We start from the raw sequence: 20,953 nt of genomic DNA, 5'->3' as shown, positions 1-20,953 counted from the left end.
AAGGTTACAAAAAACTTATGAAATTGTAATAATTGCATCTCATAAAGTTGTAAAAATTATTTCAGTATTACAGAAATGTTGAAAAAAAAAAATCTAATTTTGTCACCTAGTATTTAACATTTTGATTAGGGACAAGCATTAAGCTAATAAAAAGGACTTACATTATGCAGCATGGACAAACCATTATGCCTTTTAAAAGTGGAGAAAATGTAAATAAATTGCATTTTTTGTTCAATCAATTTTACAGCTATACCTTCTAAAATAGTTTCACTGTTTAGTTTTTTTTGTGGTTTTTTTTACTGTTTTCAACATATGTCAGATGTTAAATACTCCCAAAAAAATGTAGTTGTCGTTGCCTATTACACAGTGGATAAAAGGTTACAAAAAACGTATGAAATTGTAATAATTGCATCTCATAAAGTTGTAAAAATGATTTCAGTATTACAGAAATGTTGGAAAAAAAAAAATCTAATTTTGTCACCTAGTATTTAACATTTTGATTAGGGACAAGCATTAAGCTAATAAAAAGGACTTACATTATGCAGCATGGACAAACCATTATGCCTTTTAAAAGTGGAGAAAATGTAAATAAATATATTTTTTTGTTCAATCAATTATATAGCTACACCTTCTAAAATAGTTTAACTTTTTAGTTTTTTTTAATTTTTTTTTTACTGTTTTCAACATATGTCAGATGTTAAATACTCCAAAAAAAATGTAGTTGTCGTTGCCTATTACACAGTGGATAAAAGGTTACAAAAAACTTATGAAATTGTAATAATTGCATCTCATAAAGTTGCAAAAATTATTTCAGTATTACAGAAATGTTGAAAAAAAAAAATCTAATTTTGTCACCTAGTATTTAACATTTTGATTAGGGACAAGCATTAAGCTAATAAAAAGGACTTACATTATGCAGCATGGACAAACCATTATGCCTTTTAAAAGTGGAGAAAATGGAAATAAATTGCATTTTTTGTTCAATCAATTATACAGCTATATCTTCTAAAATAGTTTCACTGTTTAGTTTTTTGTTTTTTGTTTTTTTACTGTTTTCAACATATGTCAGATGTTAAATACTCCAAAAAAATGTAATTGTCGTTGCCTATTACACAGTGGATAAAAGGTTACAAAAAATGTATGAAATTGTAATAATTGCATCTCATAAAGTTGTAAAAATGATTTAAGTATTTAAAATTTTAATTAGGCGCAAGCATTGAGCTAATAAAAAGTACTAAAAAGTCAAACCATATTTAATGGTGCATTTCTGCCGTTTAAAAGTTGAGAAAATGTATATAAATTGCATTTTTTGTTCAATCAATTATATAGCTATACCTTCTAAAATAGTTTCACTGTTTATTTTTTTTTTTTTTTTTTTTTTTTTTTCACTGTTTTCAACATATGTCAGATGTTAAATACTCCAAAAAATTTAATTGTCGTTGCCTATTACACAGTGAATAAAAGGTTACAAAAAACGTTTGAAATTGTAATAATTGCATCTCATAAAGTTGTAAAAATGATTTAAGTATTTAAAATTTTAATTAGGCGCAAGCATTGAGCTAATAAAAATTACTAAAATGTCAAACCATATTTAATGGTGCATTTCTGCCGTTTAAAAGTTGAGAAAATGTATATAAATTGCATTTTTTGTTCAATCAATTATATAGCTATACCTTCTAAAATAGTTTCACTTTTTAGTTATTTTTTTTAATTGTTTTCAACATGTCAGATGATAAAAACTGCAAAAAAATATATAACTATTGATGCCTATTACACAACAGATAAAAGGTTAAAAAAAAAACAATGTAATTGTAATAATTGCATCTCATAAAGTTGTAAAAATTATTACAGAATTTAAATGTTGAAAAAAAAAATCTAATTTTGTCACCTAGTATTTAACATTTTGATTAGGGACAAGCATTAAGCTAATAAAAAGGACTTAAATGTATTATGCAGCATGGACAAACCAGTATGCCTTTTAAAAGTGGAGAAAATGTAAATAAATTGCATTTTTTGTTCAAACAATTATACAGCTATACCTTCTAAAATAGTTTCAGTTTTTATTTTTTTTATTTTTTTTATTTTTTTTACTGTATTCAACATATGTCAGATGTTAAATACTCCAAAACATGTAGTTGTCATTGCCTATTACACAGTGGATAAAAGGTTACAAAAAACTTATGAAATTGTAATAATTGCATCTCATAAAGTTGTAAAAATTATTTAAGTATTTAAAATTTTAATTATGCGCAAGCATTGAGCTAATAAAAAGTACTAAAATGTCAAACCATAATTTAATGGTGCATTTCTTGAGAAAATGTATTGCATTTTTTTGTTCAATCAATTAGCTATACCTTCTAAAATAGTTTCACTTTTTAGTATTTTTTTTTTACTGTTTTCAACATGTCATATGTTAAATACTACAAAAATATATAACTATCGATGCCTACTACACAGCAGATAAAAGGTTAAAAAAAAAAACCAATGAAATTGTAATAATTGCATCTCATAAAGTTGTAAAAATTATTACAGAATTTAAATGTTGAAAAAAAAAAATTCACATTTTGTCACCTAGTATTTAACATTTTGATTAGGGACAAGCATTAAGCTAATAAAAAGGACTTACATTATGCAGCATGGACAAACCATTATGCCTTTTAAAAGTGGAGAAAATGTAAATAAATGGCATTTTTTTGTTCAATCAATTATATAGCTATACCTTCTAAAATAGTTTCACTGTTTAGTTGTATTTTTTTACTGTTTTCAACATATGTCAGATGTTAAATACTTCAAAAAATGTAGTTGTCATTGCCTATTACACAGTGGATAAAAGGTTACAAAAAACTTATGAAATTGTAATAATTGCATCTCATAAAGTTGTAAAAATTATTTAAGTATTTAAATTTTTAATTAGGCGCAAGCATTGAGCTAATAAAAAGTACTAAAATGTCAAACCATATTTAATGGTGCATTTCTGCCATTTAAAAGTTGAGAAAATGTATATAAATTGCATTTTTTGTTCAATCAATTATATAGCTATACCTTCTAAAATAGTTTCACTGTTTAGTTATTTTTTAAAATTGTTTTCAACATGTCAGATGTTAAATACTACAAAAAATATATAACTATCGATGCCTATTACACAACAGATAACAGGTTAAAAAAAACAATGAAATTGTAATAATTGCATCTCATAAAGTTGTAAAAATTATTACAGAATTTAAATGTTGAAAAAAAAAATCAAATTTTATCACCTAGTATTTAACATTTTGATTAGGGACAAGCATTAAGCTAATAAAAAGGACTTAAATGTATTATGCAGCATGGACAAACCAGTATGCCTTTTAAAAGTGGAGAAAATGTAAATAAATTGCATTTTTTGTTCAATCAATTATACAGCTATACCTTCTAAAATAGTTTCAGTTTTTATTTTTTTTAAATTTTTTACTGTATTCAACATATGTCAGATGTTAAATACTCCAAAAAATGTAGTTGTCATTGCCTATTACACAGTGGATAAAAGGTTACAAAAAACTTATGAAATTGTAATAATTGCATCTCATAAAGTTGTAAAAATTATTTAAGTATTTAAAATTTTAATTAGGCGCAAGCATTGAGCTAATAAAAAGTACTAAAATGTCAAACCATATTTAATGGTGCATTTCTGCCGTTTAAAAGTTGAGAAAATGTATATAAATTGATTTTTTGTTCAATCAATTATATAGGTATACCTTCTAAAATAGTTTCACTTTTTAGTTATTTTTTTAAATTGTTTTCAACATGTCAGATGTTAAATACTACAAAAAAATATAACTATCGATGCCTATTACACAACAGATAAAAGGTTAAAAAAACAATGAAATTGTAATAATTGCATCTCATAAAGTTGTAAAAATTATTACAGAATTTAAATGTTGAAAAAAAAAAATCACTTTTTGTCATCTAATATTGTTTCACTTTATAGTTTAACATTTTGATTAGGGACAAGCATTAAGCTAATAAAACGTACTAAAATGTATTATGCAGCATGGACAAACCATTCTGCCTTTTAAAAGTTGAAGAATTTTAAATAAATCGCATCTTACTGTTCATTCAAATATATAGCTATACCTTCTAAAATAGTTTCACTTTTTAGTTATTTTTTTTTACTGTTTTCAACATATGTCAGATGTTAAATACTACAAACAATTTAGTTATCGTTGCATATTACACAGCAGATAAAAGGTAAAAAAAACAAACAATGAAATTGTAATAATTGCATCTCATAAAGTTGTAAAAATTATTACAGAATTAAATGTTGAAAAAAAAAATCAAATTTTTTCACTTAGTATTTAACATTTTGATTAGGGACAAGCATTAAGCTAATAAAAAGGACTAAATTGTATTATGCAGCATGGACAAACCATACTTAATGGTGCATTTCTGCCTTTTAAAAGTTGAGAGAATGTAATTAAACGGCTTTTATTGTTTATTCAATTATAGATATAACTTCTAAAATAATAATAATAACATATTTTATTTGTATAAAGCACTTTATATTGAGTAAACAATCTCAAAGTGCTACAGTGTAATAACAAAAAAATAAAATACATTAAAAAAAGATAATGAAGAAATAAATAAAAATAAAAAGTAGAACAGCCAAATAGTTATAGCTAGTATGCACATATCTAAAAAAAAAAGGCTTTTTTAAAAAGAAGGGCTTTTAAGCCTTTTTTAAAAGCATCCACAGTCTGTGGTGCCCTCAGGTGGTCAGGGAGGGCGTTCCACAGACTGGAAGCGGCGGAGCAGAAAGCCCGAAAATAATTTCACTGTTTAGTTTTTTTGGGGGTTTTCAATGAATTCTAGATGTTAAAATAAAACTTATCGTTGCTTATTACTCAGCAGATAAAAGGTTAAAAAAAAATAAAAAAATAATGAAATTGTAATAAATGCATGTAATAAAAAGTATTAATGCAGATGGTAAATGTGGAAATAAATCACATTTTTATTCATGTACATGCCACCTAATATCGTTTCACTTTACAGTTTAAAAATAGTATTAAAAAAAATCTCTATTAGGGACAAGCATTGAGCTAATACAATCAATCAATCAATCAATCAATGTTTATTTATATAGCCCTAAATCATACAAAGTACTAACATATTATGCAGCATGGACAAACCATGTTTAATAGTGAATTTATGTGTGTAATGTCTGAAAACAAACACCATGCATGCACATTAAGGACAAAGTAGGTTAAAAATAATTTTAATAAATCAAATTTTATTGTTGTTCATTCATACCTATATATATATATATATATATATATATATATATATATATATATATATATATATATATATATATATATATATATATATATATATATATATATATATATAGTATTGTCGCTTTTTAGTTAGTTTTTTTTGTGTTTTCAACTTACGCCAGATGTTGAAATACAAAAAAATATATATACTTATCATTGCCTATTACGCAGATTCAAGGTAATAAAAAACAACAAATGACATTGTAATAAATGCTTGTAGTAATGTAATAAATAGTATTCATACAGTATTTTAATGTTGAAAAAATATAAATAAATCACAGATGTCACCTAATATTGTTTCACTATACTGCATATAAAATATATTAACAAAAACATTTAAATTAGGGACAAGCATTGAGCTAAAAAAGGCACTAACATTTATTATGCAGCATGAACAAGCCATATTTAATAGTGCATTTCTGCTTGTAATGTTTGGAAAAACACCATGCAAATGAATAAATAAATAAATAAATCACATTTTATTGTTCATTCAATAATAACATATTTCTTCTGAAATTGATTTAATATTTAGTTGTTGTTTTTTTTTAGAACTTTCATCATATTAAAGTTTTTTTTAAGAATTATTACAAATGTAATTGTTATAAACGCCCATAACCCAGGCAGATATAATTGTTTTGGTATTGACCAATTAGACAGAATGTACAGTACATGTTGAAATATTACACAAAAAATTATTTTTTTTATTGCGGGTACACGCCACCTAATATCGTTTCACTATATAGTTTAAAAATTGCAATAAAAATATACAAGCATTGAGCTAATAAAAAGCACTAACATTTATTATGCAGCATGAACAAACCATATCTAATAGGGCATTTCGGCATGTAATGTTTGGAAAACAATCGTGCAAATTAAGGAAAAAAATTGGTTGGAATACTTAAAATAGGTCACTTTTTGTTGTTGTTATTTCAATTATAATATTCCGTCGAAAATAGTTTAACTTTTTAGCTTTTTTTTTTAGGGTTTTCAACGTATGCCAGATGTTAAAAATAAACAGTAAAAATATAGATACCTATTAAAATGTATTAATAATGATAATGAAAATAAAATTGGGGCCGGTGAGCTGTTGCATCCTCCTACGGCAGGGGTCGGCAACCCGCGGCTCCGGAGCCGCATGCGGCTCTTTGACCACTCTGATGCGGCTCAGCTGCATACTTGCGGACCCCCCCAATTTTACCAGGAGACTTATGGATCTCAGTGCCTCTCCTAGATAACTCCCAGGGCAAATATAATCCTATTTTCAATCTAATTACTAAATTAAGGGCGTGCCCTAATTGCACTGCAATAATTGTCCCCTATAGCATTTACAAACAGCGTGCCAGCCCGGCCACATGTTGTATGTAGCTTTTATTTGCACACGTAGGAGACAGCAAAGCATACTTAGTCATCAGCCACACAGCTTACACGGACGGTAGCCGTACCGTATAAAACAACTTTAACACTGTTACGTTACAAATATGCGCCATACTGTGAACCCACACCAAAAAAGAATGAAAAACACATTTCTGGAGGACATCCCACTGTAACACAACATAAACACAACACAACCAATACCCAGAATCACATGCAGCCCTAACTCTTCCGGTCTAGATTATACACCCCCGCTACCACAAAACCCCCCACACATCAAACCCCCCCCACCCCCCTCCGTGCGTCGGTTGAGCGGAAGAGTTAGTGCTGCATGGGATTCTGGGTATTTATTGTGTTGTGTTTATGTTGTGTTATGAAATGTGTTTGTCATTCTTTTTTGGTGTGGGTTCAAAGTGTGGCGCATATTTGTAACGTAACAGTGTTAAAGTTGTTTTATACGGTACGGCTACCGTCAGTGTAAGCTGTGTGGCTGCTGAGCTAGTACGCCTTGCTGTCACTTACGTGAGTAAGCTGAAGCTGCACTCTACACGTGGCAGAGTAGATACATTGTTTGGGTAGGCTGTAGAGGGCACCAAAGGCAGTGCCATCACTCCCTGATATTCGGGAGTCTCCCGGAAATAATGAGAGGGTTGGCAAGTATGACGCTATCAAGCGCCATTGATTCAAATCTCGCGGGCCACACTGACATCAAATTTCCATATTAAAGTGCGTTCCGGTGCGTGTGTCTGAGACCCCTGGTCAACATAGCACAAAGCAATTACAGCTTTGTATGCGGTGTTTTTCATTTTAAATTAAATTTTTTCTTTGTGGCTCCCATTATTTTCTTTAATTTGTGAAACTTGCCAAAATGGCTCTTTGAGTGGTAAAGGTTGCCGACCCCTGTCCTACTGTGTGTAGTGAAGCATGTTTAGCTCTTGCTCCTCCTGCAGGGAAGATACTTGTAAGAAACTTACTTTATTTGTCGACATGGAGGCGAGGATTAGTGATTTAGAAGTAGTTAAAACACTGCCGACTGCGGATGGACAGCTAGCCATGTGTTAAAGCACCTCTTCCTGAGGGCGTTTCAGTGTTATAGCTTCACCTTTATCGTTAGTTTTTAAGCCAATATGCGTCCGTTGTCCCCTTTCTGTCTACACACACTGTCTGTAGGTACTCTGTGATTGTGCGCTGCCGAACATGCTCGTCTGCTAGTAAAACCAGCAATGGTACCAATGAACCGGTACTTTTTAAACAGAGTATAGTACCGTTTTTGATTCATGAGTACCGCGATACTATACTAGTACCAGTATACCGTACAACCTTAGTGCGCAATATCTATTATTTATTGCTCCTTTTTTGTTGTTGCGATTTACTTTTGTAGCTGCATGTAAAAATTGGGCCGCTGAAGCTTTGTGCCCTTTTAATGTCTTTTATGTCCTATGTGTTCTTGGATGTTTTCTTCTTGTTTTCATGTGTTTTGCACATTTTTTTGTGGATTTTTTTGTTTCTGCACTGCAACCACCCAATTTCCCCATTGTGGGATAAATAAACAATATTTTATCCTTATTGTAAAGCATGGACAAAGCATATTTAATCGTGCATTTCTGCTTGTAATGTTTGAAAAAAACACAAACTATACAAATTAAGGAAAAAGTATGTTAAAATGTAAGTAAATCACATTTTATTATAACATACCTTCTGAAATAGTTTTACTTAGAATTTTTCCCCCCAGGGATTTCAATGTATTCCAGATGTAAAAACATAAGACAAATATACGTATTTATAGTTGATTATTACACAGATAAAATGTACAAATAAAAAAAACTAATAAAGTTGTAATAATGCATGCAATGCAATGAAATAAATATGAATTAAACATAATTTAAATGTTGGAATAATACAAATACATATTGTGTTTATTCATGGTACATGCTATCGTGGTTTAAAAATAGTATATAAAATATACACTTCACAGACATTGTAGGTTGAAAATGAGCATTGAGCTAATAGTGAAGTGAATTATATTTATATAGCGCTTTTCTCTAGTGACTCAAAGCGCTTTTACATAGTGAAACCCAATATCTAAGTTACATTTAAACCAGTGTGGGAGGCACTGGGAGCAGGTGGGTAAAGTGTCTTGCCCAAGGACACAACGGCAGTGACTAGGATGGCGGAAGCGGGGATCGAACCTGGAACCCTCAAGTTGCTGGCACGGCCACTCTACCAACCGAGCTATACCGCCCCATAATAAAAGGCATTAACAATTATTATGCATTATGGACAAACAATATTTATTAGTGCATTTCTGCTTGTAATGAAAAACATGTGAATTAAGTGATAGGAATTTTTAGACTTTTAAAGGTTGAAAATGATGCAAATAAATCACATTTATTGTTTTGTAAACACAGGGCGTAATTATAGCACGTCAGGGTTTTCAGCATATAAGTCGCGTGTTAAAACATAGGGAAACACTTATAACACAGATAAAAGATAAAAATTAAAAAAAAGATTCTGATAAATGCCCACAAGCTAGCCAGATTTTGTTTTGTGGTATCTATGAATTATACAGACTTTAAATGTTGAAATATTACAAATAAATAACATCTTATGCCACTTAATGATATTGAAACATTGTTAAAATATACTTACTACACAGCTAACAGGTAAAAACACGAAATAAATAAAATATTAATTAAATTGTAGTAAACGCCTCTGCTAGTTAGATATTGTTTTGTGGTATTTATCAATTAGATACAATTTAAATGTTGAAATATGACAAGTAAATCAAGTTTTAATCGTAATACATGTCTCACTTCAGAGTTAAACTTTTTTTTTTTCCACAGAAACTGTAGGTTGAGAAAAAAAAAATCACAAATCAAAATTAAATACCATAAAATGCTCATATGCAAGCTGTAATATAACTTTTCGGATATATGTGAACTTTATTTTGTTTCCATTGAATGCCCCTTGTTTAAACATATAATACAGCTGTAATGATTTTTAATTTAGCTTCAAAGTCTGCTAAATTTTAGACCTAGACTTAGACAAACTTTATTGACCCACAAAGGAAATTGTTCCACACAGTAGGATGGAAAGGATAAGGATGGAAAGGATAATGCACACAAGGGCACAAAAAGAGGGCGAAAACAAAAGGTATAAAGTAGACTAAAAATGTACCATAGTAGCAATATAAAATACAACATATATGTAATATTTATATATTATATTTACAGTTTATAATATATACTGATATATTATATTATATTTTTATATAATATATACAATATATAACAAATCCCAATTACCATGTACAATATTACAGTATATGTAACAGCTGCAGCAAAGAAAAAAAAAAAAAAAAAATACAAATAAATAAAAGGGCAGCATAAAATAGAGAGTAGATCCAGCAGAAAATATACATTTGCTGACAGAGAAAAAAAGACAATAATTACAAAAACATTGAATTAAATTATTACAATTCTGGTGTTTTTAATGTTTCATTAGTGCAGTATTGTCAATGCCTGATTAATATTTAAATATAATTATTTGTGTTGAATAAATATGTCTTTAATAATTGTAATAATTTACCTTTTCTCCCTAGCAACATCCTCTTTAAGGACTCGTGCGCATGCGCAAATGGACCCCACTCTCACAGTGAAAGAAGTGCTTCTTTTTTTTTTTTTTGCCTCCTTTGCGGAGAAAGGACCCTAAAAAAATCGATGAGTGATTTAGTAGCAGTGAAGAGGAAAAGCGGAGACCTCTCGCTCCACCCGGTCGGGGTTTCCAAAAAACGTGTGTTTTTCCCGAGGTTTTTTCTCCGCGCCGTGAGCTGCAATGGTGAGTTAGCTTGTCTTTGAAAAGTTGACATCCACGCTTATAAGCTACTAGCGTCGCGCTGTCTGTGATCTAGCTAACAGGATGCTAAGCTAACACCTTTTTTACACCTAAGTCATTGTTAGTGGAGTGATATTACCTCGGTTATGTGCGTCATAGGCAACAATAAAAGAGTAAATGTTTTCTTAAAGGAAAGTAGTCCAAGTAAAAGAGGGGGTGGGTTTGCTGCATGGGGCATCCGTGTGTAGGGGCAACCCCCCATGACCTTTCACATCTACTACACACACGACACATTTTTGGAATATGGTTTAAAATGGCCTCGTCTGTCATTAAATTACCTTTCTTTCATGTGTGTTGATGAAAATCAGGACACCCCAAACTAAAAAGAGTGCAAATGTGTCAAAACATATCTGTGCTGTTATTGAACTCCTCATACAGTATGTGGGATTGACTTGAAATTTCTCACACAGCTCAATAAAAAAATTAATTTGTGCTTTTATTACGAATGAATATTAATTTTTTGCGTTTGAATTTTGTGAACCGATTTTTTTTTTTAAACAAAATTATGCTGATAATTTCATTGAAGAGACATTTAGTGTAAAAAAAAAAAAATCAGTGCAGTTATTTGTTGCTTCAAAACTCGCCTCATTGCCTGGTTCTGAGACGGGATCAATTGTTAAAGTATCAGTTTACCGCAAGTTTTATACACTGAATTTTAAAACACTGAATTTTAGTACACTGATTTATTTCTGTACTGATTTTTTTACTCTGAATTTTTAAACACTGACTTTTAAATTCCAGATTTTTTTAGACTTATTTTTTACACACTGAATTTTTATACACTGATTTTTTAAATTGAATTTTTATGCACTGAATTTTAAAACACTGAATACTTTTTAACTGAATTTTTATACACTGATTTTTTTTCTGCTCTGAATTTTTCACACATAGACTTTTAAAACACTGATTTTTGTAGACTTAATTTTTACACACTGAATTTTTATACATTAATTTTTTTTCTGCACTGAATTTTTATACATTAATTTTTTTTGCACTGAAATTTCATACACTGACTTAATTTTTATACACTGATTTTTTAAATTGAATTTTTATGCACTGAATTTTAAAACACTGAATACTTTTAAACTGAATTTTTACACACCGATTTTTTTTATGCTCTGAATTTTTTACACACTGACTTTTAAAACACTGATTTTTGTAGACTTAATTTTTACACACTGAATTTTTATACATTAATTTTTTTTCTGCACTGAATTTTTATACACATTTTTTTTGCACTGAAATTTCATACACTGACTTAATTTTTATACACTGATTTTTTAAATTGAATTTTTATGCACTGAATTTTAAAACACTGAATACTTTTGAACTGAATTTTTACGCACCAATTTTTTTTATGCTCTGAATTTTTTACACACTGACTTTTAAAACACTGATTTTTGTAGACTTAATTTTTACACACTGAATTTTTTTTCTGCACTGAATTTTTATACACACATTTTTTTTGCACTGAAATTTCATACAGTGACTTAATTTTTATACACTGATTTTTTTTCTGCAACACATTTTTTTTACTTTGAATTTTTTTGCACTTAATTTTTATACAAACATTTTTTTGCACTGAATTTTTACACACTGACTTTTAAAACACTGATTTTTTTAGATTGAATTTCAAGACAGCCATGACATTATGTTCTTCACAAGTGTATTTAAACTTTTGACCACGACTGTACATGCAAAATTATGATTTAAATAGGGTGGTGTGCACTACTTTTCAATTGCACATGTAATGTTAGTAGATCACAATGTTTTTTTCAACACTCTAGTGCGTGATATTTGGATCTAGGTTAATCAGGCATTGAATTTTTTTAGACAGAATTTTTACGCACAAAATTTTTTCTACATTGATTTACTTGCACTGAATTTTTACACACACAAATTTTCCTCACAATGTTTTATTCAATGACATTGTCAGCATAGTTTGATGTAAAAAAATGTCAGTAGGCACAAAATTCCAACATAAATTCAGTGTCCATAAAAGCTTTCGTAATAAAGAGACTAATTAACCGCCATACACTCCACCAACAGGAAGCAATACGTGAAGATAGGCAAACACACTTCTACAGAGCCTAAAATATTTTGTGCCGTACCTCAGGGATCAATACTTGGACCAAAATTGTTCAATCTTTATATAAACGACATTTGCAAAGATACAAAGGACTTAGAGTTAGTATTATTTGCAGATGACACAATTGCGTTTTGTTCAGGAGAGAACACACAGAAGATAATACAAATAATAACAGAAGAAATTAAAAAATTAAAAAGATGGTTTGACAAAAACAGACAATCTTTAAATCTCAGTAAAACTACAATAATGCTATTTGGTAACAGTAGAGGAGAAACTCAAGCACAAATACAAATAGACGGAGTAGATATTGAAAGGGTAAAAGAAAACACATTTTTGGATGTAATAATAGATGATAAAATGAACTGGAAACCTCATGTAAAAAATATACAACATAAAGTAGCAAGAAACACGTCAATAATGAATAAAGCAAAACATGTCCTGGCCCAAAAATCACTTCATATTCTCTACTGCTCACTAGTGTTACCATATCTGAGTTATTGTGTAGAAATATGGGGAAACCACTACAAATGTGCGCTTGATTCATTAACTGTGTTACACAAAATATCAATTAGAATAATACATAATGCTGGATATAGAGAACATACAAACCCTTTATTTATTGAATCACAAATATAGAAATTCAACGATTTGGTGCATTTGCAAACAGCTATAATTATGTACAAAGCGAACTATAACCTGCTACCCAAGAATGTATAAAAAAAATTTCTCAACAAAAGAGGAGGAATATAACCTTAGAGAAAAATCTAATTTAAAACATTTATATGTTAGTGCAACACTTAAAACCTTTAGCATATCAGTATGTGGAATTAAATTATGGACAGATTAACCAAAGAAATGAAACAAAGCACCAATATGATTCAGTTTAAGAGACTGTTCAAACTACAAGTGTTCACTAAGTACACAGAACAATAATTATGATGAACATCTTGAACACATTTTTTTTTTTTTTTTTACTTAAAGATTACCGTATTTCCTTGAATAGCCGCAGGGGCGCTAATTAATTTAAAACCTCCTGTCACTCCGGCGTTTACCGGAAGCCGGCGGGATGGCCGTGCATGCGGTAATTATTTTAAAACCCTCTTCCCACTCCGGCGTTTACCAAAAGGAATGCGGTAAATTTAGGCGTGCGCTTTGAGGTTGATGTAAGCATACCATCATGAAAAGCACATTTAATAAAAAAAAAACGTTATTATGGTCTTACCTGTACTTATAAATGGAGTCCATTTGCAGCTCCTTCTGACCAAAAGCATCGATAACTTGTTTATAGAAGTCTTCCTTATTTTCTTTCTTCAGTTTTAAAAGTCTCTCTGTCTCGATGGAGATATTCCTTTAATTATTACCTCCTGCTTCCATTGAAAGTCCAGTTTAGAAAACTGTTTTATTTTAGATAGGTATGTAATCCTCCATGTTAAAAAAAAAAAAATCTCTTGCTGCGTGTAGTCACTTCTTCTGCAGTACCGGAAGTTGCAAGAAGGATCACTAGCGCGGCAGCGCCCTCTACCACCAGGAGGCGGGAGTCATTAAATGACTTATACAGTATTTGACACACGCAGATACGGTATATTAATAAAACATAGCTGCTTACTGTTCTTTTTAGCATACTGTACCGGTATTCAATAGCTTGGACCTTAAATCCTACTGAATAGCTCTTTATCTTTTTTCCTTTGTGCGATTGCAAACTACTGAAAGCAGCTTCCTCCATTTTGAAAATGAGGACAGGTAAAGCGTCACTCGTGACGTAACGAATTTGACCCGGCGGAAGTTCTAGCCATATGCTAAATATTTTTGCGAAACGAGTTTGACCCGGCGAAAATTATAGACATGCGATAATAAAATTAATATTTTGCGAAACGAATTTGATCCGGCGTTAATAATGAACCGGCGATAAGGCCAAGCATGCGTTAATTATTTTTGAGAAACGAGTTTGACCCGGCAGTAATTCTAGACGTGCGAATACTATATTCCCTGCGCCAATTCAAGGAAATACGGTATTTATGAATTTTATATTTGTTTACTTACTATGGTATATTATTTATTTATGCACTGTTCTGTTACAGAGAACAAGGAAATGGGATAAAATTGCTACGGTATGAAAAGGGGTAGGATTAAATAAGCTCTGCTTCTTCCTGCTCCTTTTCGGACGCGCTGTAATGAAACAACAGGAAATATGCGACGCATTACATTGTATCGTATGCATGATTGAAATGAACTGAAACTGAACTGAACTGAACCGTAACTGTAGCTTATTTAGTTGGACCACCACAAACATTGGTACCACCGAGCGAAACGTGTTGGGACTTAGCAACAAATGCCTATGAGTCATTGAGAATGTGTCTAATAATGATACAACTTTGAAGATGTCTATATTATATGTATGCTAGAATGTTTTTTTTTTTTTAAAAGCATTTTGACCAGAACCTACAGGGGGCGCCACTAATGTCACAAACAGGAGAAATCTACTTTACTATGGGGTCAGAATGAGGACAGATCACATGATGCGCTTTGATGTTTTGGACTGTACGTATCTCCTTTCCTCACGTCCTTGGAAGGGCGGCAGGGGGGGTTGGCAGAACCGAAACTGGTGGTTCCAACCAGCAATTAATCAAGCTTGAGAGGTGAAACTCCTCAAGATGAATGGATTGACGAGCACAGAAATGATTAAGCCGTTTTATTCCTGCTTGATGTTGAACAGAACCCCATCAAGTGGTTTTAAATGATGCTGAGCTGATTAGGATTTGAAAAGGGAGTTTATTTTTCCGACGTGCAGCCCATGGTCTACATATGGTTCGCGCATGCAATTCTAAAATAAATAAAACATCTTAAAAATCTGTTAGATGAAGCCTAAAACATTCAACCCACACATGTTAATAATATACAAATACAAAATAATAGTTTTCTTGTAAAATGAACATAAACATCAACTATAGGATTTGCCTGAGAAGCTGGACAAGACCAAAAAAAAAAAAAAAAAGTTAAAAAAATAAATAAAATGAACATACACTACCGTTCAAAAGTTTGGGGTCACATTTAGGGATGTCCGATAATGGCTTTTTGCCGATATCCGATATTCCGATATTGTCCAACTCTTTAATTACCGATACCGATATCAACCGATACCGATATATACAGTCGTGGAATTAACACATTATTATGCCTAATTTGAACAACCAGGTATGGTGAAGATAAGGTTGTTGTTTTTTTAAAATAAAATAAAATAAGATAAATAAATTAAAAACATTTTCTTGAATACAAAAGAAAGTAAAACAATATAAAAACAGTTACATAGAAACTAGTAATTAATGAAAATGAGTAAAATTAACTGTTAAAGGTTAGTACTATTAGTGGACCAGCAGCACGCACAATCATGTGTGCTTACGGACTGTATCCCTTGCAGACTGTATTGATATATATTGATATATAATGTAGGAACCAGAATATTAATAACAGAAATAAACAACCCTTTTGTGTGAATAAGTGTAAATGGGGGAGGTAGGTTTTTTGGGTTGGTGCACTAATTGTAAGTGTATCTTGTGTTTTTTATGTTGATTTAATAAAAAAAAAACAAAAAAAAAAACGATACCGATAATAAAAAAACGATACCGATAATTTCCGATATTACATTTTAAAGCATTTATCGGCCGATAATATTATCGGACATCTCTAGTCACATTGAAATGTCCTTATTTTTGAAGGAAAAGCACTGTACTTTTCAATGAAGATAACTTTAAACTAGTCTTAACTTTAAAGAAATACACTCTATACATTGCTAATGTGGTAAATGACTATTCTAGCTGCAAATGTCTGGTTTTTGGTGCAATATCTACATAGGTGTATAGAGGCCCATTTCCAGCAACTATCACTCCAGTGTTCTAATGGTACAATGTGTTTGCTCATTGGCTCAGAAGGCTAATTGATGATTAGAAAAGCCTTGTGCAATCATGTTCACACATCTGAAAACAGTTTAGCTCGTTACAGAAGCTACAAAACTGACCTTCCTTTGAGCAGATTGAGTTTCTGGAGCATCACATTTGTGGGGTCAATTAAACGCTCAAAATGGCCAGAAAAAGAGAACTTTCATCTGAAACTCGACAGTCTATTCTTGTTCTTAGAAATGAAGGCTATTCCACAAAATTGTTTGGGTGACCCCAAACTTTTGAACGGTAGTGTATCTTGTTGCATAATTTTATTTACAGATAATATTTTGCCCTCCCTGAATGTTGTAATTTGTTTAGACCAGGGGTGTCGAACTCATTTTTAGATCAGGGGGCCACATGGAGAAAAATCTACTCCCAAGTGGGCTGGACTGGTAAAATCACGGCACGATAACTTAAAAATAAAGACAACTTCAGATTGTTTTCTTTTTTTTAAAATAGAACAAGCACATTCTGAAAATGTACAAATGCTAATGTTGTTGTCGTTTTTTTTAACACTTACATGTTGCGGTTTATAGTATTCCATCTTTATTTGTCGTTATTTATATTTTCTTAATAAATTATGTGATATTGTTCATCAGTCAACTCATTGGTGTTAATTTTCAATCTATCAAGATAAAAAATGTATATAAAAGTCAAATTACAGGATGTTATTTATATTTTTTGCTCATTTTCTTCGACTGGTGAAATAACATCATGTGGTTTCTTTTATTTTTTACCTACCGGTATGTAGTGTAATCTACAAAGATACAAATAATTGCTATTGAGACATCTAGTGCAGTGTTTTTCAACGTTTTTTGAGCCAAGGCACATTTTTTGCGGTGAAAAAATCCAGAGGCACACCACCAGCAGAAATAATTTCAAACAGAAACTCAGTTGACAGTAAAAAGTTGTTGTCACAATTGTTGGATATGACTTTAAAGCATAACCAAGCATGCATCAATATAGCTCTTGTCTCAAAGTAGGAGTACTGTCATGACCTGTCACATCACGCCGTGACTCATTTGGAGATTTTTGCTGTTTTCCTGTGTGTAGTGTTTTAGTTCTTGTCTTGCGCTTCTACTTTGATGACTTTTTCTCTTTTTTTTGTATTTTACTGTAGCAGTTTCATGTCTTCCTTTGAGCGATATTTCCCGCATCTACTTTGTTTTAGCAATCAAGAACATTTAAGTTGTTTTTATCCTTCTTTGTGGAGACATTGTTGATTGTCATGTCATGTTCGGATATACATTGTGGATGCCGTCTTTGCTCCACAGTAAGTCTTTGCTGTCGTCCAGCATTCTCTTTTTGTTTACATTGTAGCCAGTTCAGTTTTAGTTTCGTTCTCCATAGCCTTCCCTAAACTTCAATGCCTTTTCTTAGGGGCACTCATCATTTGTTTATTTTTGGTTTAAGCATTAGACACCTTTTTACCTTCACGCTGCCTCGCGCTGTTTCCGACATCTACAAAGCAATTACAGGCTGCCACCTACTGATATGGAAGAGTATTACACGGTTACTCTGACGAGCTCTAGACGGCACCGACACTCAACAACAACACATCATTTGCAGACTATAATTACCGGTTTGCAAAAAATATTTTTAACTAGGGATGTCCGATAATGGCTTTTTGCCGATATCCGATATTCCGATATTGTCCAACTCTTTAATTACCGATACCGATATCAACCGATACCGATACTGATATATACAGTTGTGGAATTAACACATTATTATGCCTAATTTGGACAACCAGGTATGGTGAAGATAAGGTCTTTTTTAAAAAAATTAATAAAATAAAATAAGATAAATAAATTAAAAACATTTTCTTGAATAAAAAAGAAAGTAAAACAATATAAAATCAGTTACATAGAAACTAGTAATTAATGAAAATTAGTAAAATTAACTGTTAAAGGTTAGTACTATTAGTGGACCAGCAGCACGAACAATCGTGTGCTTACGGACTGTATCCCTTGCAGACTGTATTGATATATATTGATATATAATGTAGGAACCAGAATATTAATAACAGAAAGAAACAACCCTTTTGTGTGAATGAGTGTAAATGGGGGAGGGAGGTTTTTTGGGTTGGTGCACTAATTGTAAGTGTATCTTGTGTTTTTTATGTTGATTTAATAAAAACAAAAAAAACAAAAAAAACGATACAGTTAATAAAAAAAACGATACCGATAATTTCCGATATTACATTTTAAAGCATTTATCGGCCGATAATATCGGACATCTCTATTTTTAACCCAAATAGGTGAAATTAGATAATCTCCCACGGCACACTAGACTGTATCTCACGGCACACTGGTTGAAAAACACTGATCTAGTGGACACATTTAGAACAGCAGTTTCTTTCATTCAAAAATTTCAACTAATTTTTATACTTAGTAAACTCATCTCGTGGGTCGGATAAAACTGAACAGGCCCCGCGGGCCTTACGTTTGACACCCCTGGTTTAGACAGACATGTAAACATTCCTTCAAATTAGAGATGGAAAAAAAACTTCCAACTTGAGGTTGTTTATTGATAGTCTCCACAATGAAGTTACCGTAAGACTAAATAATATGATTAATATACACATGCAGTGCACATGCATGTAGAAATCATGACGAATCAAAAATACAGTTTGGTATTAATGCTATCATACTCATTGAGAGGTGAGCATCTGGATCATTTTAAACTTGAACAAATGAGATTATAACGTAACAAAATTGACATAAAATATTTCTTCTTACAGGCGTATAGTCACTAAAGTCTGTGAAAACAAATATTGATGCTAACTTTGTACTACTAGGCCAGTCTAGTGCTCTGCACTGTGCTGGCGAGCTATGGAAGACTGTTGCGTCAAATTTCAAACTCTAATTTAAAAAAACAATTGAGTCAATGTTATGTGGAGCATTATTGCCAGGAGAGGGCAGCACATACTGTATATTACCTGCAATGAGAAATATTACCATCTTCTAATGCAAAAATTCCAAAAAATTAAACATTTAAATAAAAAATGCTAATTATTTTATTTGTGACCTAATTTTAAAAAAAATAAATGTCGATTGTGAAACACCGGATATATTTGAGTCTGTCCAAATGTAAATAATTGTATGGGAAACACTGCTCACAAACAGTCCCATTATAATGTGTTAATGACCTAAGGGTGAACAGGTAGCACCAAATCTATTTAAATGAATGCATGGGAAACCATACAAAAGTTGTTTATTTTGCTGGATCATGCAAAAAAAAGAAAAAGAACTCAACGTTGCCTAAAACTTCGTTAATATTGCAAAAGAGGAACATTTTTCCCTTGATGGCAGTAATAGTTGCATTGTAATTAGGGATGTCCGATAATGGCTTTTTGCCGATATCCGATATTCCGATATTGTCCAACTCTTTAATTACCGATACCGATATCAACCGATACCGATATCAACCGATATATGCAGTCGTGGAATTAACACATTATTATGCCTAATTTGGACAACCAGGTATGGTGAAGATAAGGTACTTTTTAAAAAAATTAGTAAAATAAGATAAATAAATTAAAAACATTTTCTTGAATAAAAAAGAAAGTACAACAATATAAAAACAGTTACATAGAAACTAGTAATGAATGAAAATAGTGGACCAGCAGCACGCACAATCATGTGTGCTTACGGACTGTATCCCTTGCAGACTGTATTGATATATATTGATATATAATGTAGGGACCAGAATATTAATAACAGAAAGAAACAACCCTTTTGTGTGAATGAGTGTAAATGGGGGAGGGAGGTTTTTTGGGTTGGTGCACTAATTGTAAGTGTATCTTGTGTTTTTTATGTTGATTTAATAAAAAAAACAAACAAACAAAAAAACCGATACCGATAATAAAAAAAACGATACCGATAATTTCCGCTATTACATTTTAACGCATATATCGGCCGATAATATCGGCAGGCCGATATTATCGGACATCTCTAATTGTAATGCTACATTTTAAAGCACATTCAGGAGGTTAGTCTTTAAAGTGTACAAATTTCTACTCTTTCTTTTTGGTACTTTATTTATGTCGACAAGCCGTCTGTGGTGTAATATGTGCCGGTCTCTGCTGGTTCCCGTTCTGAGACAGACCAGAGACGTTTCACAAGAGGGTGTATCCTGTCATGCAAATACATCCTCTTTCTTAGGACATCCATCCATCCATTTTCTACCAGTTCTCCTCAAACCTGAAGCATGAAAGAAAGAATGGAAATAGATGTAATCATTTGTACAATACAGCGACTCCCATAGGCTCCATTGTAATCGGACTTTTGATCGCATTTATTTACTATTTAGAATGCATAAAAAAGTTATTGTCTTCTATAAGGATTGAGAAT

General features: G+C 31.4%; 1 protein-coding gene across 2 annotated transcripts in view; it reads left to right on the top strand.

Annotated features, from left to right (window-relative positions):
* The first annotated feature begins 10,314 nt into the window (after positions 1–10,314).
* The window catches only part of pald1a (phosphatase domain containing paladin 1a), a 192,896-nt gene continuing 182,257 nt past the window's right edge, over positions 10,315–20,953 (top strand). For both annotated transcript variants that reach the window (XM_062055453.1, XM_062055452.1), the window contains exon 1: positions 10,315–10,517. The gene's annotated coding sequence lies outside the window, so the exon portion shown is untranslated. The remainder of the gene's footprint in view (positions 10,518–20,953) is intronic.

Source organism: Entelurus aequoreus, linkage group LG08 (genome assembly GCF_033978785.1).
Source record: "Entelurus aequoreus isolate RoL-2023_Sb linkage group LG08, RoL_Eaeq_v1.1, whole genome shotgun sequence".
Taxonomy (NCBI): domain Eukaryota; kingdom Metazoa; phylum Chordata; class Actinopteri; order Syngnathiformes; family Syngnathidae; genus Entelurus; species Entelurus aequoreus.
The sequence above is the reverse complement of the archived record's forward strand: the minus strand, read 5'-3'. Positions and strand labels throughout refer to the sequence as shown.